The 23683-nt window shown below is 42.5% G+C and overlaps 1 protein-coding gene across 4 annotated transcripts in view; it reads right to left on the bottom strand.

Moving 5' to 3' along the window:
* Nucleotides 1-21840, bottom strand: part of LOC133130520 (ELAV-like protein 2) — a 43120-nt gene extending 21280 nt beyond the window's left edge. For all 4 annotated transcript variants that reach the window (XM_061245161.1, XM_061245163.1, XM_061245164.1 and 1 more), the window contains exon 1: nt 21551-21840. The gene's annotated coding sequence lies outside the window, so the exon portion shown is untranslated. The remainder of the gene's footprint in view (nt 1-21550) is intronic.
* Between the last annotated feature and the right edge of the window lie 1843 nt (nt 21841-23683).

Here is a 23683-nt window from a genome sequence, read left to right as displayed (position 1 = left end):
CTCACGAAACCACATCCCACCAAAAATGTCCCGTACACATTTTACACGGACAAATGAAGGGCCGCACATTTTGCAAAGGTGTACAAAGACAGAGATTGGCAGTGCATCATAGCTGTTGCACAGTTATTATAATATCATCAGGGTAAACATCCGGCGTGTTATGCCTTTCAGACTCACACTCGTAATAATCCATCAAGCGCATGAAGTCAAGCTCAGCTGCAACCAAAACCAGAAACACCACTGGCACTTCAGGACCGGGGTTGCCCCCACCCCTGTTGTACTGGGTAGTCTGCAGTGAAATACGTAAAAATGACTCGCTAATATCATATGGGTCCCGCTAGTAACAGGACGAGGTATACACAGTAGAGGTGTGAATAAGTATAACCCCTCTGTAGTACACTGCAGAGGGTTAATGTATTAAAGGGCATCGCAGTGGGGGGGGATAGTGAAACTGAATGGGAATCGTGGGGGACAGACACTGCCTATACAAAGGGCCCAGAATTGTGTGCAGTTCTCCTGCCCCCATTACATGCATCTTGGCATTTTATGAGTGTGCTGGCATTAGCATCAGCACTTTTTCAGGGTGCTTTGTCAGCACGCCGTCCTGTCATTCACTTCACAGTAGTTTCACGCCAGGCAAATGCACCTCAAATCCTTGTTTCCACAGCCCTGCCTCAAAGCTCCCTGCAGGCCCGAGACCCTCCTGTTTGAAAAACGTGTAAATCTGTTTCAATTGGGCAATGTTTGCGCTGAGAAACCTGACAGGCTATAACTGTCTACCAACGCGCAGCAAGGAGACGAGGATCGTTCAGGGATGGCGTAAGCCATTTGTATATACTGCACATGAAGTTTGGATTATCTGATTGAATGGCATCAATTTTTAGACTCCCAGCAGTGGTTAGCATTATTAACATAGACAATATTTCCAAGTTAAGCTGGACTGTGTACTTTGAAATTCGATACAAATTGGTCAGAGAACGAAATATTATTTGCTTTCAGCAGGAAAGCTTTGTTAGGGAACTACATTAACCAGCATGCTTTGCCACACATGTGCCATTGCAGTGCACATATAATTGTGTCATTGTAAAGCCATTACATAAGACGAGGGCTGCCAACTCTCACGCTTTTGGCATGCTTACAGGCACTGTCATGCTACACATGCAAAAATCTCATGCCAAATGAAAAGGCCACAAGTACAAACCAAGGCTCTGATCAAATTCATAAACCTTACAGAGACTGTTCACTGCCTAGTATGTGACACCACCTTTCCAACACAGGAACTACTTATTGAACTATAACACCCCTATAACTATAACATAACTATACACTCAACGCAAATTGAGTGTATATGAAATTTGTTCCATTTTTGCACTTTGCACCTCCAAGATAGTCTGTTCATCTGAATGGCAGTTTTAATTTTAAAGAGGACTTGCTACCATGCAGGTTCGAGGGCCTCGTGGGGATACCAGGTAGAGAATAACACAGTAAAACATTCCCTGAAAAAAATACTGTTGTACAATTCCACAAATGGATAAAGCCTTCCAGTACAATATTTACCGAGCACTTGTTCTTCATGTCATACAGCAGGGGCCGTGTGAAACCATGGCTAACAAGGCAAGAGAACGATTCTCTGCAGGTAAGTGAATTCCTTTTTTTTTTTTTACCTTTCCAGAAGTACAGTTAGCTTGCATCACAAGCTCTTATTGTAACTCTTCTACCAATACATGCAGCAGATGTGCGTAAAGCAATATCCTCAAACCGGTTCTTATCACACGTTCTTATCTAATCTGAAGCTCGGATACCGGTGGGACACACAATATGGAACAGGGCGTATCGTTTAGCTGCTTTTGCTTGCTTCTCATAACGGGAAGGTGTGCCGGACACATATTGCCGATTGAGTCCCGCATATTTTTCGGTGTTTAGTCACCTCGCATGGAGCCGGCTGCACTGCTACAGAGCGTATCTGCAGCAGTGTGACTGGCCTGCCGTGCTAGCGATTCCCACGCTGGCTCACACACATGAAGCTAGCTCCTCATTGATCACTCCACCTTTCATGTACCCAGATGGTGAGTCCCGTCCCCCGCCAGGAGGAAAATGAAATTTTTAAAAAATGACCACCAATCGCAGCGCTTTTGAGACGAAGCGGCACCATTATGCTCAGAACAATCTACAGAAATTGGCTCTTTCCTTCCAAGGGGTGGGACGCATGACTCAGCTGCTTCTTTCCCACAGAAGTATATTTCAGCAAGGGAAAACTTTATTCTAACTTGCTGGTATTATCTTAATATTACTCTCTGATTATCTGTCTGCTGATGTAATTCTTAAACAATTTATTCTGCTTTGTGAGATGAATCTGTGTCAGACCCTCAGATTCTGCAGATAACGACTCTAACTACTTAAATTAGGATTTTACAATTTAAAATGAATAGCAGATTTTGGACATTGTATGAACAGCTACTGGATGAACATCAGAGACACAACAGACTATAATAGAAAGATATATAATGAAGATATATAAGGAGAAGCTTATAATAGGCTGCTTTTTTGGAAAATACAATTTCAGTGTCCATTATTCCAGCACACCCGATTATAATACTGTTGTTTTATGACAACGCATACCTTATTGCGTGTTACCTCATCTCTAGTGTCTAATCTACATTTCCGATCTGTTCGACTCCTTGGCATTTTACTGGATACGGAGCATAAATGTCAATGTCAATACATCAGGAACATTCTACTGGCCGTTACTGTTGCTAAGGGGGGCATGTTGCAGCTATGGGGTGGACATTGGTTCATTTTAGTAAAGAAAACATATACCAACATATACCAGCATCTGTATACAGCACATTCTGTGTGATACACCTAAGCCGTTGAGTTTTGGCTGGATTTTTGACAGGTTTATTGTTCAATACAATAAGCCATTTCCCACAGTGAGCTGCCTGCTTACAGGCTTTCAGTACATGATCCGTAGCTGTAACGAGTTGCAGTGTTCAGGAGTAGTATAAACCATATTGCACTGGTATCTCAATGGTACTAAAATAACTGCTTTTACATGTAGACTTGGTGAGAAGACTCCATTTTGGATCATGCGTTTTGGATTGGGTGTGTCTCACTATGTGAACAATATGAAAATTACTCTGTCAACAAACTGGCAGTCAAACAAATATCCACTTATTGTATTGGCAGTGGACAACTGTCGATAAGATCTGAATATTAAATATTTATTGTTTTTAAGTGCCATATACCACTATTCCTTCATACTAAATGTAGTGCCGTAAGTGCACATGTTTAAATGACCTAGACAAGGCTGCTCAATCCGCTGGAATGCAGCCCCAATTGATGAATCCCATTACCTTGCAAAATCTATCCATCATATGAAATCCAGCTCAAAACAGGAGTGCTGCACAGTGCACTCGAAGCTGCAAATACCAAAGGGGCTATGAGGTAAACGCTGACATGGAGGAACTGCTCCAATGAATCACCCTTGCCATGTGCACTCAGCTTTTCCTAAAGAAACATTTTTTTTTTTCACATTGCCTTAGGGGCAAAAGAAAAAAAAATCCTTGTGCCACCTCCAAGGATATCCAGCCTACTCTCAGAGCAGCTAATTGATGATCAGAGGCAAAGTCGTGCCCCGGCAAATGAGGGAATACGCGACGTGTCTCAAGCTCAGAAGTGTAAGATCCCACAGGCTGGCCGTTCCGGGGTGTGTGTAGATTAAGGGCTACAGCAGAACTGCAGTACAGTGCAGTAAACACACTTGAAGTTAATATCTGACAATACGCTCACTCACCAGGGAGGGAACACTCCCGATGAACCGTGCCGGTTTAACAATTATGAATTGCATACAAGAAAAACTGGATTGGGTTCCTCTTGTAGTCCTTCAATGGTGATGGGAGGCTACATCATGCATGGAACTACAATTACAGTAGAGGACACGTCTAAATCTTTAAAAAGCCAGGTTTTGGCAGTGCATGTATGAGCTCAGAAAACACTTTGAGATTTTGAGCACAGAGGGACGAAATTAGGCAATGACCTGATCTATGCATCCGACACAAATCTAAAACATTTCAATGATTGAAATGATGTCTGTTCTGAATATGAGTGCATGGTGGTATATATATATATATATATATATATATATATATATATATATACAGATGAGAATAAGACATTAACCTAGTTTCAGAACAATGTGGTTGTTATGAGGGCGGAGACTAAATATATCAGGATGCCCATACTCTGCTGATACTTCTGTCTCAGGTTACATGCGCCATAGCAAATAAACTAAAAATCCTCTGCAGGCATAACATTGCACAAGCTACTCTGGAGACACTTGAACTTAATTATTTTTATGCTGTATATATTTTCTTGTATTTTCTTGTTTTCAAATATAAACCAGCTAATTCCTCTCCACAAGCCATTGTAAAGCTGGCATTTCATCAGACCTTTCTCTAAATACATCAAATATATTTTTGGCCAAATGCAAAAACTGTCTGGGCCGATCAAGAAACATTCTATAAAACTGCCACCCTGTCAAAAAAATGGAACAAAACAGAAATTCAGCTCTCCGCTTAAAGCAGCAAAATTAGAGCTTATTATTGTGCTATTTGAAAATGAAAAAAAGTAAAGTGTGACTGTGAGCACCATGGTGAGGACACTCCTACAGTCAAGGTCACATTTATATCAGAAATAGGCTGTTGAGCACTCAGCCCTGTACACACAATGGGAGCTGGGACAGAGACACAAGCCTAACAGCCTCCTCCTGAGCGTTTAATATGAAATGAACAACAGACCGCGATGAGCCGACGCCACAAATACACGCGATGCCAAAGCCTGCGGGAGCGCTTCACTTCCTGTAGGTCACGCTTCCAGCTGACCTCTACTGAACCGGCAGGGGGAGGAGCCAAACGAGACGACATCCGCCTGCTGGATGTTCGTGAGCAACGTTCAGACGGGTGTCTTCAGCCACCGAGTGGAACCCATTTGCCAAAGGCCCTGATGTCACAGTGATTTAAATAATTCTGCTGGCCTTTCATAGACATTTAAAGTGCCGTACAATTCGGGTCAAACAAACGGGGGGATGAAACGCACCGTCGCTGAGAGAAGAGGCGCAGGGAACCAGATCCTCTGGTCATAACCGATCGCAACACATTAACTTGCTTTCAACAAACACCCATAACACATTCTCCCCTTGGTAAAGGGTATAAAGTGATAAACGCCAGCCTGTATCTTCTTCCAAAGCCAAATGTCATGTCTGCACACTGACAAAAACTCTAACATGAAAGGTACAGACCAAAGAGCGACAGTTAAAATCCTGTAATCGCTGACAAACCAGTTTGCTTAAAGCTCTTTAGCATCAGTGTTGGGTCTTTGTCGCCTCATGCGAGGGCCGTGTGAGTGCTACGCCCAGCCCCTCCGTCAGTGAGTTCAAAAGGTCAATGTACTGCAATGCAGTAGTACAGTCCATGACTGGAGGTTATGGTGTATTTTGATATCCACTCTGGACTTCAATTCCCATGAGCACCCGTGAAGCCTTTTTTTTTTTTTTTTTTGCATTGGGCCCAGGCTTGTTCAGGAACTACAAACTCGTAATTTCTACAAGTGAAACAATCTGAGTAAGCATTTTAAGGGAAGCTTATGTAATACTTCACTTTTTCTGCATTTTAATGATTAGTTTAATTCAGGTACTGAATTATATTTCCTGTGCTAACCATTATACAAACAGATGTAGATCTATACTTCAGTAGTGTATTCAGGACACATGACAGAGCAAATTAAATATGCATAGAACTGCTACTAACATGCTTCTGCTGTATAGGTTTACAAAGTGAGTGTTTAGTATGTCCAGCCAATTACATTACATGCCAAGTCTAAGGTAACAGATTAATGTTTCGCTCACTCGAAGAAAAAGGCTCAGACTTGTCACACTGCCCATGTACAAAAAAAAAACTAACTACAGCACATTGCTAACTGTAAATTGCATGTTCTGCCTTGTTTACCTAAACAAAGTTAATTACCTAATTAACTTTGTGAATTACCAATTACCATAAAGATGCTCTGTACACCACTGTGACTCTGTACTGTGTGTTCCTCAAATCGTACACGTTCTTTCGGGATTTCTCAACTCCGCGTAGATGTGTGGAATCCATGACTCCCTCCACGTGTACCTCATAACCAGGACCAGAGGGGTAACCTCTCCCCATCCCTCCCTACCTCCCTGTGAACCTTAATTGTTGTCTCTGTGACTTGCTTTGTGTATCGGTATTTTTAGTTGGCTAGGTAAGCAGTGTTTGGATAGTTTTGCTCTGTTTGTTTGTTTGTTCAAAAAAAAAAAAAAAAAAAATTGGCCCTTGTCCTTATCTTTGTTGTACAGGTAGCAGTTGAAATTGTACTCCCCTCTAGGGTCTTTCAGCGAACTTATCCCTGGTTATGGGTATGCACTTTGTTGTACGTCGCTCTGGATAAGAGCGTCTGCCAAATGCCAATAATGTAATGTAATGTAATGTCTACCCTGCTGAAAATCCACCTAAGACCAGTTGGGATTCTAAACTGGTTTAAGCTGTTTTTGACACTTCCAGCTGGACATTGCTGGTCGGTGGCGGGTCAAAGCTAGTTAAAGCTGGCAGAGTGAGATGGCGGCCAAACTGGTGGGCTAAAGGATGCTCCGCTGGTCAACAGCTGGTCAACCATTTAAAATCAGCTTAGAGTGGCCAAAACACAGCTTAAACCATCTTGACCAGCTTCGGATGGTTTAAGCTGGAAATTTTCAGCAGTGTAACGGCTCACAGAGAAGCCGATGGGCTCTTTGGAAACCCTGACACAGCCAGGTCTCTGCCACAGGCACATGCCTCCTGCAGGAAATAAGCTCCTTGCTGTAGAGAGCACTGACCGTGTCAGACGAGGGCACCCCAGATCACTTCAGAGTCACCGGACCCAGCCTTCCCCCGCTGCTTCCGTCCTGTCTTATTCACGACCTGCAGCTGCCACGGAGCACGGACAGCACAGACTGCGCACCCACACCAGCAAGAGCAAAGATGTGGGCACACGCCTGGACTCGACACACCACTGCTGTCTGCTGGGAGTTCCCCTCCAGGCAGAATCCGAGTATGAACCCTCCCTCACCCTACCAGGCAGAATCGGTACCAACGGGCAGAACCAGCATGTAAACCCAAGAGCTGAACCGTGCTCATTCTATGACAACAGTTAAATGCTTCTCAAAAAATTAACTGAATCCAGCCCTGACCCCCCGCCCGCCCCCCAACCTTGTTCCTGGAGATATACCGTACTGTCCACTCCAACCCTAACAAAGCACAGGGGCAACATGGCTCAGGCAGTAAGAGCAGTCGTCTGGCAGTCAGGGGGTCTGCCGGTTCGATCCCCCACTCGGGCTGTGTCGAAGTGTCCCTGAGCAAGACACCTAACCCCCAAATGCTCCTGATGAGCTGGTCGGCGCCTTGCATGGCAGCCAATCGCTGTTGGTGTGTGAGTGTGTGTGTGAATGGGTGAATGAGAAGCATCAATTGTACAGTGCTTTGGGTAAAGGCGCTATATAAATGCCAACCATTTACCATTTACCATTTACGTCTTATTCAGCAGCTAGAGATATCCTTGGGCTGCTAATTAGTAGAATAAGGTGTGCCAAATTAGGGTTGAAATGGAAACTTAGGTAGATCTGCAGTAACAGGTACCAAGTCATTCTGGTACTTAAGCCTAATGTGACAGCACGCTGTACAGTTTCAACAACTTTACTGTGACCACAGACTTTCTCACGTTACGTAAAACTAGTTTATAAAACAATGCTGAGAATAATACACAAATAAGGCCCGATATTGTCAAGTAGGACTTACCAGATGACCTAATTTTTCATCAAGTTCAGAGCATCAGAGCATCAGATGGCCAATTACCTTATTTTAATAACTAACTGTGTACACAGGTAGAATGCCATTTCTGACCCCAATCCTTTTTTAAAATGGCTGACCGAGGGCAATAACACCTGGCAATAGCAGAAAAAAAAAAAAACTGTCTCCAGCAGCCAACTGCAAAAGGATTTTTTGCAAGTGATTTTGTGGGCGCAAGGTGCGAATGCAGTATTCTCACTTTTTTTTTTTTTTTCTGTCTCGGCTCCAGGTCATCTTTACTTTCCCGGTTGTTGTTGGAGGACTTTGTGTTATTACACACAGCTAGCAAGCGCCCGTGCTTTCCACTGGAAGAGCCAATGGCACAAACCACTTTGTTTTTCAGCAGCAGCTGCTAGTATTGTTCTCACCAGCTCGCGTGACATTGTGCGATATCGCAGGAACCAAGAACTGTGGAGGCAAACTAATTTTAAAACCTGCGGATTAACAGTGTCACACATGGAAGAGTTGACATTTCTAGCTAAATTTAAAATAGCAAATTCCTGGTTTCACTTTTTTCAGGAATTCCCAGCCTAAAACTAAACTGTGACATATTGAATCTGCAACCAGGAGCTAGTTGAATGCCACATTAGGTCACAACAATACAAAAGCCCTACACTGCTGTCTGTTAAAGGCATGACCTGGGAAATGGATAATAACCCAACACTGTCCATCTTGCATCTTTTATAAAATTGAGCAAGGCATTGATGTCATCATTGCAATGAAAATAGTTTGATATGTTGCCGGCTTGACAGATGGAAATGTAACATGTGTGTGTGTGTGCATGTCCATGTGTGTGTGTGTGTGTGCTTGTCTGTGTGGTTGAAACTAAAGAAATAACCCTTTAACAGACAACTGCAGTTTCCAGGAGGGATTGATTGTAGCTGGAAAGTACTTCCCTTGACAATGGTATCCAATGAATGGCTTCACAAATAAAGTAGCAGGGTAATGACTGCCTAGCACTGCCAGCTAAATCATTGTTCAATCTTAGCCCCTCAGGAGTACAACTAGAAGAGAATGTTGCTATTACCAAGGTTTATAGCAGCAGAGCCAATAGCTACTGTAGCTAGCTCAATAAAATGGATAGAACTGACAGTCCTGAGCATGGTCTAACTTTTTCTTTTCTTTTTTCTCCAAGCATTTGCATGTTGTGTTAGCTGCTCTGAACTGGAGATTACTCAATGCAATGCTACATGAGCCTAGACTGGTGGTTTTGGAGCAGGCAGGCAACCACTGAGAATGACTCATGGTTCTCTGTCAGCCGGGCCTCACTCAATATTAGCTACATTTTAGATGCAATTAGCATGTAATAAAAGAGCTTTCTGGGGAGTTTTTTTCTCTGCTTTGTCTTTCTGAGTCACTGTGTTCTATGACCTCAGTGTTCACTGCAGTGTACTGAATGATTTGGTCCAAATCGGGCAGAACAGGAAAGACATCACAGTGGCTGGTACAGCTGACTCAATCACCCACAATGAGCACAACGAGGTAGGCAGATGAGCAGTGGTTTTCCAGCACTTATCCATGGTCCACCGCGCAACTCAGGGGGCCAAAGAAGTGGAAAGGGCACCCTGGTCCCGTGGTGGGAATTTTTCAAATTTTATAACAAGTTTTTTTCCACTTCCAAACTTCTACATTTGTTTGAAAAGCACATATGCGATATGAGTTTTTTTTTCCTGTACTGGTGAATCTCTGATCCTCGGCGAGATTGCCGTTTTTGGAACTAAGGGAAGAGGGGCCGGAGGTCTGGTGAACGGAGCTCCTGTGCAGTGAGCTCAGGAGGCCCCTCGCTGGCTCGTGGAGATGCCCACTGGACACTGGCTTTTTACAATGGGTTGACAAACGAAGTAAAACTAAACGGAACAGAATTAAACGCGTGCTGGTGTGTTTTTGTTTTTTTTTAAATATTTTTTAGGCCTTTTTTTCAGCTTTATTGGACAGTATAGTATAGAGAGACAGGAAGAATGGGAGCGAGAGAGAGGGGAAGACATGCGACAAATGTCGGACGGTCGGATTCGAACCGCTGACGTCGCGGCTCGCAATGAGCATGCAGTCAGTGCTCTACAGGCTGCGCCACCGATAAAACCCTGCTGGCGTGTTTTTAATGTTCAGCATGGACTAGCCCAAAATGAAAGGCTTTTCATATGAAATGTGTCTTGGTATTTTTTTTAAATATATTTATCGCACCGGGTTTGCTTCTTATGGGTTTGCTTATGGGTTTGCTTCTTATAGCTGTCTACCCGAACACTGCAGCCATCTCCACTGTTGGTGATTCAGAATTCACGGCATGTTCATAAAATTCCACCAATCTCACAATCGTTTCCAAAATACAGGCTGTAAGGCCTTGTTTATACCCGGAAGAATATATTATTTTTGTTTTTGGTATCCAGAATATATCATGGAGTGTAAGTTTTCATATCTGATTCTGTATAAACAGGCAAGTTATATTTGCTTCTGCGTTGCTGTGCACAGATGACCTCAGAGAGGGCGGAGGGCAAAGGGCAAAGGGCATATTCCTTTAAAAATGCATGGAACCCGTCCAGTGCTGCAGACTTCTTCTGTGGAAAATCGATTCGGAGCTTTAGGTTTTACTGAAAACCACGGCAGAGAATGACAAACATGTACACAATTACTGCCACCATTACCAAATACCATTAATTGCATTTCAAAGAAAAAAATATACGCGTATATTCTTTTACGTTCTTTTATTATATTTATTATCTTCGCCTAATTTATGTTGTTTGGAAAACTTTGGGCGGTTCAGTATGCAAGCAGTGTTCTGTAGTCCTGAGGCATTTTGACATCTCAGGACTGCTCCCAAACACACACGCGCGCACACACACACACACACCCAATAATTTTAAAGCCTGCGAATATATACAATATCTTTGTAAACTCGAGAGTACACCCTTTTATCCCGCTCACAAAGTAACTAGGGAAATGATACACTCTGCCACACTGCTCGCACCATGAGCAGGATCCGATATTTTCACAGAACAAACAGAGGCTTGCGGAAGACCGTTGGCAGGTCTCACAGCACCGCAGGCCGGGTAAATTATTTGGGTATGGACAGCAGCCTCCAGATTGCCGCTGGTGCTGTAGCTCCACCTCTTTCCCTGTCGACACGCGCTTTCTGAAGAGCAGAGCAAGCTCGGGTTAAGGGGCGCCCCGCTTTTTATCCGCTGCGGAGGAAGTCTACCTACGCCGTTTCATCCGACTGAGCAAGGCCCCGTTTTAAAACTCATTAAAGTGCATGGGCTCTCCGTAGCTCTGTTAACTGGCTGGCGCACTCGATCCCCCAGCAGCGCTGGAGTAAAAATCCCCCCCTGAGCACGCGGCGCTGTTGGGAAAACTTCAGTCTGGAAGAAGCATTAGCGCGGGGTTCATTTTGCTCACAGAAGCTCCGGGCCAGTCGTACTGCTGCTTTTTCGCTCTCTACCTCATTGCTAATTGATCGATTAATCCAAAGCGAAAAAGAAAAAGAAAACCAACACCGTGTTCGGTGAGGTGCAGACCAAGGCACCTAAAAAAGATCCCACCCACAGCTGGGAAAAGTTGGTGATTAAAAAACTGCATTGGAGGAAAGAGTGAACACCCTTTTTTTCTGTTTTAATTGAGGAAATAATACCACTGATTGGGCCAGAGGTTTAATTCACCTGGAGTCCCTGGTTTAAATTAGCCCTGATTCGAGGTTTAATTCAGCTGGAGTCCCTGGTTTAAATCAGCCCTGATTAGAGGTTTCATTCAGCTGGTATCCCTGGTTTAAATCAGCCCTGATTAGAGGTTTAATTCAGCTGGAGTCCCTGGTTTAAATCAGCCCTGATTAGAGGTTTAATTCAGCTGGAGTCCCTGGTTTAAATCAGCCCTGATTAGAGGTTTCATTCAGCTCAAGTCCCTGGATTAAATCAGCCCTGATTAGAGGTTTAATTCAGCTGGAGTCCCTGGTTTAAATCAGCCCTGATTAGAGGTTTAATTCAGCTGGAGTCCCTGGTTTAAATCAGCCCTGATTAGAGGTTTAATTCAGCTGGAGTCCCTGGTTTAAATCAGGCCTGATTAGAGGTTTAATTCAGCTGGAGTCCCTGGTTTAAATCAGCCCTGATTCGAAGTTTAATTCAGCTAGAGTCCCGGGTTTCAATCAGCCCTGATTAGATTGAAACCAGTGGCCCAGGAGTATCCCTGCTTAATGGGGTTGCTCAGCTTAAGGCTGATTTGCTTAACCTGACCCTGCAGGTGTAATCTGGGTTTGGGGTGGGGTACCCCTGGAATGGCTTCAGGTCTTTATTTACGTGGGTTATTTTTTAAAATGGACAAAGTCTGACTGGCTCGTGTGAAATAGCTGCTGTAATCAAGCCCTGAACTAACAGGGCAACAATAATCCCACTGTAAACTCAGCTAAAGTAAAATAAAAAAGAACAGATTTTTCACAAGGTCACGGTGACTACAGAAGCTGTGCAAAAAATGTTTGCTGATAATATGCTAACCTGATGGAATACTGCATCAGTGTGACCCTGCTGTGCTGTAGCTATGGACAGCCTGCTGTGGCTAAGCAATGTGTTCAGCTGAACTGAAACCAACAGCACCTTCCAGTCGTGTCACACCCTCGTATTGTCACGGAATAGTCAGTCGTGACTGCATTAGCAGCACCAATGGAAGCAAAAATCCCCCTCCGCTGTTCCTATGTTCCCGGATGTGCTGCTGCTGGTTTCCCCGCAACAAACAAACCCCAATTTAACAACAGCCAAGGTAACAGGTAACGAGGAAGGTGAGGATATTCTGATAATAAAAGAAACCGCACTCGAGTGTAAAAACCGATTCGAAAATGTTGGTTCCCCCACAACTAATCTGCCCTGATCTGCTAGGTCCACTGCTGAAAACACTGAATTATCAAAATAAAATCATGATAGCCACTGGGCACAATTCACTGATAAAACTGAAATACCACAGCCACTCTTCTAATTCTACATTTTTCAAATAATGCATAATTATTATTTTTCCCACCTTCTCCCCAGGTCCATCTCACAATTTTTTTTTTTTTTTTTTCCTATTCCTCACCACTGCAGGTATTGTTTTGAATAAGCCAGTTGTTGAAAAACACTTACAGGGTTAAATGTACAGTCGCCGTCGTACTGCAAAGAGGCAGCATTCCAACCATACATGAGGGGGCGGGAGTACAGAACAGCGGCATGAAGGTACTGCAGATAAGACTTCAGAATTTGATTTTCACTATTGAATGTCTATACATTCTGATTGCTCAAAACTCCCACACACCAACGGGGAACAAAGAAACTAATAAGAGACACGAGTCAGCTTGTTCTGCTACTTAATTTGCAGTGCGAGGAAACGGGTCAAATCCCCTGGAGGCACATTTCTAAGCCAGCTGGAAAGGAACGTGAAGAAGAGATAAAACAAGAAGAGAGGAATACAACGGAAGACCTGGCGTGCCTAACATAAGGCTACGGTGTTACGCTTTCAGATTGAGGACGGGTTGCCACTGGTTGCAAACCTGTTGTGAACTTTTGAACTCTGGGAGAGTGGACCTCATTCACGCCAACCAGAACGGCTCAAGGCCAAACCCTCCCATGCAAGAGCCTCTGAAGCATCTCAGGGCCACGCAGTGCTTTTGTCGATAGCAAGCAAGTGTATTGTGTGAGAAAGAGAGACTCAAAACAAAAATGATGTCAGTTGCAGCGTCACCTATTCTGTCCTGGTTTTCAATGACAGGCTTTCTGAGTCAATTGGGAAACAATACAAAATGATGAAAATGCACAGCCTCGTACCAATTCTTCAAATTACTCTCCAAAGCTGTCGGCCCTGGTGGACTGACAGCTAACCATTGCCAAGGAAACATTGACATGTGTACTCTTGCAAATCAAACACATTTGTCCTAATCTGACATTTACATATTATAGCTCCCAAGACCAAATTTTCCAATAATAAACAATGCCATTATATTTCATGTTCAGGTATAAAAATAAACAAAATACTCAACATATATTTTTGATCATTTCAAGCCATGATATGTGAGTTGGAATGTTAAGGTCATTCTAATGGAAACCTTTGTATAACTCTGGCTAAACAGACCTGTATGCATCAAGCAGACATGAGCTCTGTGGTCCATTTCATTCCAACTGAGGTAGAAAAGGTCCTCTGTTCTAATCACCTAGATTCCTAAAGGAGCATGATTCTTCAGTGAGCAGGTAGAACTAATTCATGAACTGAATCCATAGGTGGAACAAACTCTGTCCCCTGAACTTTCCACCTCTGCATTCCAGTGCCTATTGGCTGGCCTGGCATGGGAGGCAGGGCTACACAACAGCGCCCCCTCTGGCCATTCAGGAACCTGCACTCTGCCTGCTTTGATTGCAGTGTCTGCCGGTGCGGGTAATGTGCCACCCCGCAGGGCGGGGGCAGAGGGGAAGAGCTCCAGATGGCTGCATGCATTTGGGCGGGGAGATATTCTAGTGCTTCACTCTTTCTCAATACCGTCCTCAAGGGGTGGCGTGGAAGAGAAACATGGATTTTTGCTGAAAATCGAATCTTTAAATAGAGTGACTCTGAACAGACCTCTATATAATGTTGATAAATAAAGCAGCATGCAGCTTGGTCAGTTTGTCTCATGACTTCCTTGATGCAGAAGTCACTTTACATTACATGTCATTTGGTAGATGCTTTTATCCAAAGTGACTTACAGTTGAATTAGACTAAACAGGAGACAATCCTCCCCTGGTTAAGGGCCTTGCTCAAGGGCCCAACGGCTGTGCGGATCTTATTTCAGCTACACCGGGGATCGAACCGCCAACCTTGCGGGTCCCAGTCATGTACCTCAACCGCTACGCTACAGGCCGCCCCAGTTGGTAGAAATTTGAAAAGTAAAATAAAGCTGTGGTGTTCCACTGATCGTGCTAGAGAACGGCCCGCAAACCGAAGCACAGAAACGTGCAATGCACAGTGGCACAGCGCTATTCTCTGCAGATCCTTCTGAAACTGAAATATGTGGTCACGACGATCTCCCGCTGGAGCCATTCTGGGCTGTGTGTGAAAGATCCTATCCCCTACGGGAAGGGAAGCCCTTTTATTCTCTCGCCAGGTTAACTGCAGGTGACACCAAACGTGTTAAAGAGAGCATTACCCCGCAGATTTGTTCATTAAAATAAGTAAGCCTGTAAAAGAGTAACTACATTTTTTTACATTTTTTGTCATTTGGCAGACGCTTTTAATCCAAAGCGACTTACAAGTGCATAGGTTCTACCGGAAGTCAGAGCATCACATCCATAACTAGCAAAATACACATGAAATGCTGTTCATAAATACGTAAGTAGGTACGTGAATAAGTACATAGGTAAATAAGTGAGAAACTAAGTACATAAATCACTAAGTAAATAAGTAACTATGTAACCAAGTATGCAAGTAACTAAGTAAGCAAGTACATTAGTAAATAAGTAAATCATGGCCAAACCAATAATTGGCCAAAGTAGAATTGGACATACTGAGTATTTTCAGCTCACCTCGTATGTGTGTCTGTGTGTGTATGTTTCTGTGTGTGTGTGCATGTTTGTGTGTGTGTGCATGTTTCTGTGTGTGTGTGCATGTTCCTGTGTGTGTGTGCATGTTTCTGTGTGTGTGTGCATGTTTCTGTGTGTGTGTGTGCATGTTTCTGTGTGTGTGTGCATGTTTCTGTGTGTGTGTGCATGTTTCTGTGTGTGTGTGCATGTTTCTGTGTGTGTGTGTGCATGTTTCTGTGTGTGTGTGCATGTTTCTGTGTGTGTGTGCATGTTTCTGTGTGTGTGTGCATGTTTCTGTGTGTGTGTGCATGTGTGCATGGATGAGCGTGTGTGTGCAAACTAAAAGCATCTTTTCCGAAATGGCATAATACAGTTTGTTTGTACTCATTATGGAAAAGCCAAGAAGGACAGGGTGAAGGACATTTTACAGATGACTGTGAGATCTACCTGGTGTGACTTGTGCTTAAAACCTTCATAATGAAACAGAGAAATTAAGACCCAAGCACTCTTTTATTTCCCATTGTGAAGCGTTGCGGGATTCACGGGAACACAGTTGCATTAATTTCTCGTTAAATATTGAAACCTGCGGGTTTTGAAATGAAATTTACCTTTGATGGTCAATTTGTGAACCACATTATTTTAAACAATGAAATCTGTCAGTCACTGATTGCATGGAGAGAAAAAAACACTATTCCATGGAAAGTGTTTTACCCAACACCAAAAAAAAAATGGGTGGACAAATCCTTTAAAAATTATAATGAAAATCCAGGTACCGTATTTTTTGTACATTTGGAGAGGGGAATTTATTTATCTAAATGGATGCTTGTGATCTCAGTTGACACGTTTTTAACTTCACTATTTTGAGCAAATGATAATTTATTCATCAATACACTGCTACTGTCACAAAAGGTAAAACTGCTTGTGAAAATGCCATTATCCTCGCGCATGGACCGATATTACAATGTCTACTTGTCTGAAAACTGATATAAATGTACACATTAACTTGGTCATACTGACAGCACTTCCTGTTTGATACTGGACTCGGTGCTGTATTCTGTACCGCCCGCTCCACTACACAGTGTCTTCCTTTCCATCATTTCGGACGGCATCACGCGGTAATCATGCCAGTGCGGTTTCTGAAAATGAACCGACGGGTAAACAGGTAAAATGGATGCTCTGAGATGCTCTGGCCATATCACTGAGCACCGTGCTGCGATGCAGAGGAAGCCTGCGGTGCAAACGTTCATGCCAAGGTCCTGAAATAGAACAGAGCCGCCCCGGCCCGTGTGACAGGCCACCCAATGAAGGGCGTTGGCACTTGAAGACGGGTGTTGGCACGCACATCATCACTCAAACCTCTTTTAGCAGTGAGGTGCAAATGCGATGCACAGACAGCATCCACTATTTTCCGGAACACAGTCCGCCTCAATAAAGTAGACCCACACATAAACACTAGTACTTTTGGACAAAAATACATATTTTAATCATATGTCTGTGTCAGTGCTGAAAATATTCAACCGCACTGTACGGACAGAAATTTCCGTTATTGTACTGAGGAACCACGGTACATATACTTGCAGGGATTTCAGCCCATACTCACTCAGCGCTATTGAGAAACCATGCTTCTCACATTGCATGAGAGAAATGAGGAGTTCCTGTCCCCACCACAAGAGGGCAGACTTCCGTGCAGATGGAGTAGGTCAGAAAACCAATATCAGATCATTATAAAGCAATCTTTCTACCGACACAATACCACGCAACTAATATTCCATTCAAAAGAAAATAAGGTTGATTAACCTTCAGCTTCATGTAGATTTATGTCTACAGTAGATACTCAGAGCGCATATTGCGTCAAAAAAGTTGGTAGTTCAGAAGCATACATTTTTGTACCTTCAAATGGACATTTTATTCATCAAATAATTGTCTTTAATCATTAACTGCATTACTGTAGCCTTATTTTTGCATAGACTCATTTTTTCTTTGTACTATAGCTATATAGCTAATACTTAATAATCGATCCAGTGGCAATCCAGTACCAGTTATTCCTACGAACATAAATTACTTTTACTCTACATTAGCTTTTCAAATGATACAGCTCTTTTTGTGTGGTTTCATTTCAGCCAAGCCCTTCTTTCAGAGCAAACACTGTAGACATTCCCACACTGTCTCAGTTGGCTAAATGCTTAGCCATGCACCATGTCTCATTTGGATAATGCTTCCAGTTTTTATCAATGGGAATTGCGACGTGTTTCTGCCGCTAGCCTTTTTGCATCCATGATAATTAGCAGCTTGATAGGAGGTGTGAAGGGGGTTGTGTTTTCCACACTATGTCTGTTTTCATAACCTGTCGGTCGACTGGTCAGTTTGTACCTCTAGGGCATCAAGTTCTCACATACCTCATCCCACCAGAACTGGCTCAGATGCCGCCAGAATCTCCTCCAGCATTCATCCTGTGGCCTAAATGCTTGTTCTTATAGCTCTCTCGAGAGAGCTCCAATTTAGCCAAAAATCTTCAGGAAAAAACACCCTGGAGGTCTACACAAAGTGACTAAGCGGACTAAACACACACATTCTAATTCAGGTCTGGGAGATTTCCCATGGTAGTTTGGGAGCGGGACTGGAAGCCAACAGAAAGTACATTTTTGCCTGTTGGCTTGGGGTAGGTCCGACCCACTCAGACAGAAGCAGGGTACACTGGCTTTTAAGGGTAACGCTTTATTTATTCATTTACGTCCTTATATTCCCTCTGGGCAGTGCCTCCGTGACAACGGGCCGGTTAGTGGCGCTTATGCTAAAACGCTCATCATAAACTGTCCTGGCTCTGACTGCAGTCCTTCTGAAACATGGCCGCCCCACTTTCAAAATAAATGCATAATACACAGCCTGATGAAGGCAGGTGGGAGAGACACAGAGGAGAGGGGTTTTCAGCACAGACCATTTACAGTCTCAACAAGACAAGCACAGGGGATGGAGAGAAACAGCAGGGCGGGGAAACGCTAACTTTAAACATCCCCACGTTTCCGACACACCTGTCCCCTCCAGGACTAACAAGCTTTGTTCTATAAGCTCCAGACATTATGCGTAATTTATCTTTGTCATATTTCATTACCTAGAGCAGGACAGGGGGGTCGACGCTCTTCATTTTAGGCCAGTGTGTGTACAAGTTTGTGTCTCTGCCAATTTCCCTACCTCAATTAGCTAATTAGCTGTGTACACCAACAGCGATGCACTCAGAGTAGATCGCAGTGAAAATATTCTATATGGACAAGACCACTCTCCAGCTGTCATTGGTGACCTGAGATGATCAATAAGTCATAGCTGACATGTCAAATCATGTAAAGGCCTGGGCTAATTAAATAATTACTTAGAAGTATAAGTTGGTGTGACATTCAGAAACAGATACGACGCTCCTTCCCTACCCCTGAACTAGGACAGAAAACTCCTCTTGTGTGTGTGTGCCTGTTATTGTGCGTGTGTTTGTTTGGGTATGGTTACTTGATTCATCACTTGAAAAAATAAAATAAATATATATATATATATATATATATAGGGTATGCTTGCCAAAAACTGGTATATTTGATTAAAGCAGTTATTTTGCAACATGTTATGCCTGCTCCTGTCAACAGCATCCTCAAATATATAGTGAGTTATCAAGTCCTTTTCATAAATCCACCCTTGAAATGTTCCTTTGAGACAGTGCAACATTTTATTGACTTAATACTCTGACTTGTAAAACGTATGCAATACCCATTATACACAGGTTGTGTTAATCATGGTTATAACATAAACATAAAACATACTAGACTTTCGTGGTAAAGCTGACCATTGAGAGTGTTAGCTAACAAGTAACTTACATGTATGTTACTTCAACTGTTGCTTGCCCCACCCATTTCAATTCTAGTATCTACATAACAAGCAAGACTATGTCCACAATTTGATCAGGGGATTGGAACTTCCCCCAAAGTAGACAGTCCCATGCTATCATTTCAACCAGTAACATCAGTGAAACTTATTAGCCAATTACTGTGGCTAGGAAGCACTTTGTCATAGGTAAAGGTCACAAATCAGTCTACGTTGTCCAAGTTCTTAATTTGCTGAAGAGAAAGCCGTTAAATATCTGTTCATTAGCAAGATTAGCAAGCATGCTAAGCAAACAAATTGCAGGACACAATAGCAAGAAGACAAGATTTCCAACAAGTGTGCTTATTACATTAAGAAGAACAAGCCTTGCTACGTCACCACCTGCTAACATGCTAGCTAAAGAATGGCACAACTCAATGACAAGGCAAATTGGCCAACCAGTGAAGTCAGTTTTCTAAATCAAGCGCCAGGTAGCCAACGCAATTGTTGACAACGCCTAACTACCACAGCTATCTCAGGTTAGCAATGTAGAACATATTTTTTTTTTACATTGTTAGTGCCAGCTTATTAGCAAGGTAGCAAGGTGGTTTGCATGCTAGCATGCTAATGGTGTGTTGGCTTAAATGCAATGCACATGAGGATGGGGCCATGCACGCAATTTGGCTCAACTATCTACTCCGTCCACAAATGATCAACCTGTCCATCACTGTCATAGGTTTTCACCTCAATGACTGCCGGATTCCCTGCACTTCATAATACAGGAATATTGATACAACCCTGGTATGCTACCAAAATTCAGGGTTCTACATGGTTCCACACTTCACATAGATACCCGTCTACAGCCTCATTTTGAGAAGAGAGCAGTTTCTCACGCAGGGGCAGTATACAATGGGTGATTAATTTATCTACAAGTTAACTAATTAAGTGCCAGTGTTCTGAGACTAACTGAGAAGCTGGTGGCATCCTATAAAGGCCTTTAGGGGGTGAAAATGGGAAAAAACACGCACAATTGTGATGTCTTTCACGGAAACAAAGCGTCAAAGCCTCGTGTCCTGCATGCAAAATCTATACAGTAGGACTGAAGTTCACTTTCAAAGGTAACACCCATAGGTCGAAAAATCCATTGTAGTCTCGTGTTAAGGCTCGGCCCTAAATTGCTGTAATACTGAGGTATATTCCATACAGCAAAAATGTATAAAAGTTTGGAGAACATGTACAAGGAATGACAACATATTTGGGCTAATACTAGCCTCTGGCCCGTCCTATAGCACAGCAGCTTGTTTGAAATAATGCAACGAGGATTGAAGGAAAACCTTACAATAAGTACTTGATGTTACATGCGTTATTTTAAAGTATAAATGTGTCATTCCCCCTGCATCGCCTTTCACAAAACAGACAGACACGCTTCATTCCCTCGTTGTATTTTCTTTCACCTGTAGTCACAATGTTTCGCCAATAATGATGATAACACATAAAAACTCGATTTGTAAGAGTTCTAACACATATAGCAATTATTATTTGCACACACCGACCAATTATTCCTCCTCAAACAACCGAGATAAGGGGAGAGGCGCACGTCGCTCCGCGGTAGCGAATCCAGTACTCCCGCATCGGTGATTTATTATCTTGCGGTATGCTGTGGCTATAGCTACCTGTTAGAGATGCAGCGCGCGTACTTTCTCCTGTTTTTAGGAATCAACTTTGCACGGACTGCTCCCAGAAAGGTAGGGAGTCAAAGTTGATTTCTAAAAAAAACATTTCACCACGAGAAGAAACGACACATTTCAACATTTAATATTGGATTTCCCATCGGGTAGGCGACAGAACCACTCGGTCGCCAGTGCCTTTTGCATGAGTAATCAGTCGTATCTAGCACTGATTTTCTAAGTATCAAGATGCAATGTTATAAATCTAGGACGACACCCTTCTTTTCCTGTGTTCAAGTGTGCGCGAACGCTCGCAAACAGTGCAAATAGGCTATACTCCAGCTACATTGAAAAACAACACACAAATTAGCATAGTTTATTTTCTAAAGGTTAATAGATAATAGCTATGCCGGAAAGGACATGTGAGCACTGCTCTGAGGTAGCCTATAGAATATTCACTGAACCAACAAACCTATCGAATAATGTTACCAACTGATCATCCCGATAATGAGATATGGCCATTTTGTCAAATGAAAGACATTAGTACCACTGATGTTGTACCAGAATTATAAATCACTGAGGCTATTTTCCCAATCAGCACCACAACAGTTCACTTGCTTTTAAGTAGAAACTTAAAATCCCTTACCGTCTTTAATGAAAGTTAGATGTCCTTAGCGTTAACCAAATTAGACTCTTTCAACAAATGCAAAACAATAAAGCAAGATTAAAAGAAATCTCGCTTTATCAGAATGAAACGTAAAATCAACAAAGCAATAAATAAAAAACAGGGTTGATTTGGTTAAATATTTAATATTTTAAAACGGCCAAAGCACACAGATGCGTCCGTAACATATAACGAATTTGCTAGCAAAATAAAAGGAAATTAACTGAAGAAATAAAATGAAATTAAGGAATGCAAAAAACAGCCGACTTGTGTCTTTCGCTTTACAGGTTCACAACAAAAACAGGCAACATCACTGACTGGGAAGAGTACCAGCGATGGGAGGAGGCTATCTTTCAGGAGAAGGTGGTCCTGCTTGTGGATATATAGAGCCGTATCACAGCGATAACATACCTCTCCGCACTCGGTGTTCAGCATCCCCCAGTGCACGCGGAAGTATACGCTTACGTGGAGCTCCCTCTTCCATGTTGAATTGAGTCCCGGCATGCGATTGGCTGTGACATTTTTTCTTGCGACGCCTCTACTGTGATACCTGAGATTCAATTGGTCTGCCATTTTTTATTTCATTTTTTTTGAGCACCATGGAGATCTTGAGAACATTTTTATCAAGCTCAGGTGTGAAACAAAGCTCTGAAAAGGGAGGGCCTTCTGAACCTTTTACGCCAGCTTCACCCCCTAATGACAATACGAGTAAAGTTGCCTGCTGCATATGTTGACGACTTGCTTATGAGACGGAACTATCAGTTGACTGAAGGCATTGTTAAAAGCCAAACGTATAACAACGGGAAAATGTTTACATTACTTTGTAACCTTTTTCTGTAAGAATCGGACTGAGTTAAAAGAAGGAAAGCACCAGGTTCTGGAAAAAGTTCTGTCTGGACATAGGTCATTTCATGGAATTGTTTGTCAATCTCCGTCGTTCTACTTCAGGCATTTATCTTGCATATTTGGGTAATGGTAGTTATTTATTATTATTATTATTATTATTATTATTATTATTATTATTATTATTATTATTATTATTATTATTATAGCTTTGGACAGTTTTCAGACTATTGGTTATTGTTCTGTCAGAAGCTATGTTTTTGTTATTTGGGGGAAATATGCTTTGGGTCCATCAGCACAAAAGCTGGGAGCATAGAACTACATCATGTGTGAGAATGCTGCTGAACTAGTTCAATGTTTGTATTACTGGAATTCCTTAAATAACGAATTAACTGTATACAAATAGGATATGTCTGCTTCAGGCATGCGGCAGAGAAAATAGCGTCACCAATGTATGCACCTTAACATACACATATTTAATGGACACGTACAAGTCCAGTGTAAAACTAATTGTGGTTATTTTAAACGTGCACAACGTGCTAGCGCGTCACTGCGGTACCAATATCCAGGCTCACTGAGATCACTTCTCAGCACCAAGGACAGCGCCCGACGTGACCGAGCACGTTGCTGGAATCTCTCTGTGCGCAGCTGCCAAGTTGTTGCGAACACGATAAGCGCTGTATAAAAAAAAAAAAAAAACACACACACACGCTTTGCATGCAGACAAACATTGCGTCGCATGTTTAATCCCTAAATACGCTTAGTTGGGGAATACTAGTCTACGTCTCTTCTTCTCACGCGTTTTTATAGCCAAATAACATTTCTCCGTTTGGCAAATGTAATCTTGGAAAATGACAGGGAAGTAACCAGCCTGGCCAACTCGTGCCTAATTATGTTGTGATGAAGGAGCTCCAGCCACGAGTTGGCTCTTGCACATTCTGTGATAATAGTTCTATGACTCAGCAATGCGTCAGACTGATCGGTTGTTGAAATTCGCGTAAAGAATGACAATGCATCTGTTTTTAAGGTTTTGAATTTCTTTTCTTTTTCTATTTCAAATTAATCGAATCTGATGTTACATTGCTGACTCCATATTATTATTAATTATTATTATTATTATTATTATTATTATTATTATTATTATTATTATTATTATTATTATTATTATTAATATTATTATTATTATTATTGTTGCTGTTGTTGTTGTTGTTGTTGTTGTTTTTAGTTAATCTAAAGCAAGGCAGCAATTTCAGTGCATGTCCAAAAAGGTAT

This window comes from Conger conger, chromosome 6 (assembly GCF_963514075.1).
Source record: "Conger conger chromosome 6, fConCon1.1, whole genome shotgun sequence".
NCBI classification, from domain to species: domain Eukaryota; kingdom Metazoa; phylum Chordata; class Actinopteri; order Anguilliformes; family Congridae; genus Conger; species Conger conger.
Note: the sequence above shows the minus strand (reverse complement) of the source record. Positions and strands in the feature narration are given on the sequence as shown.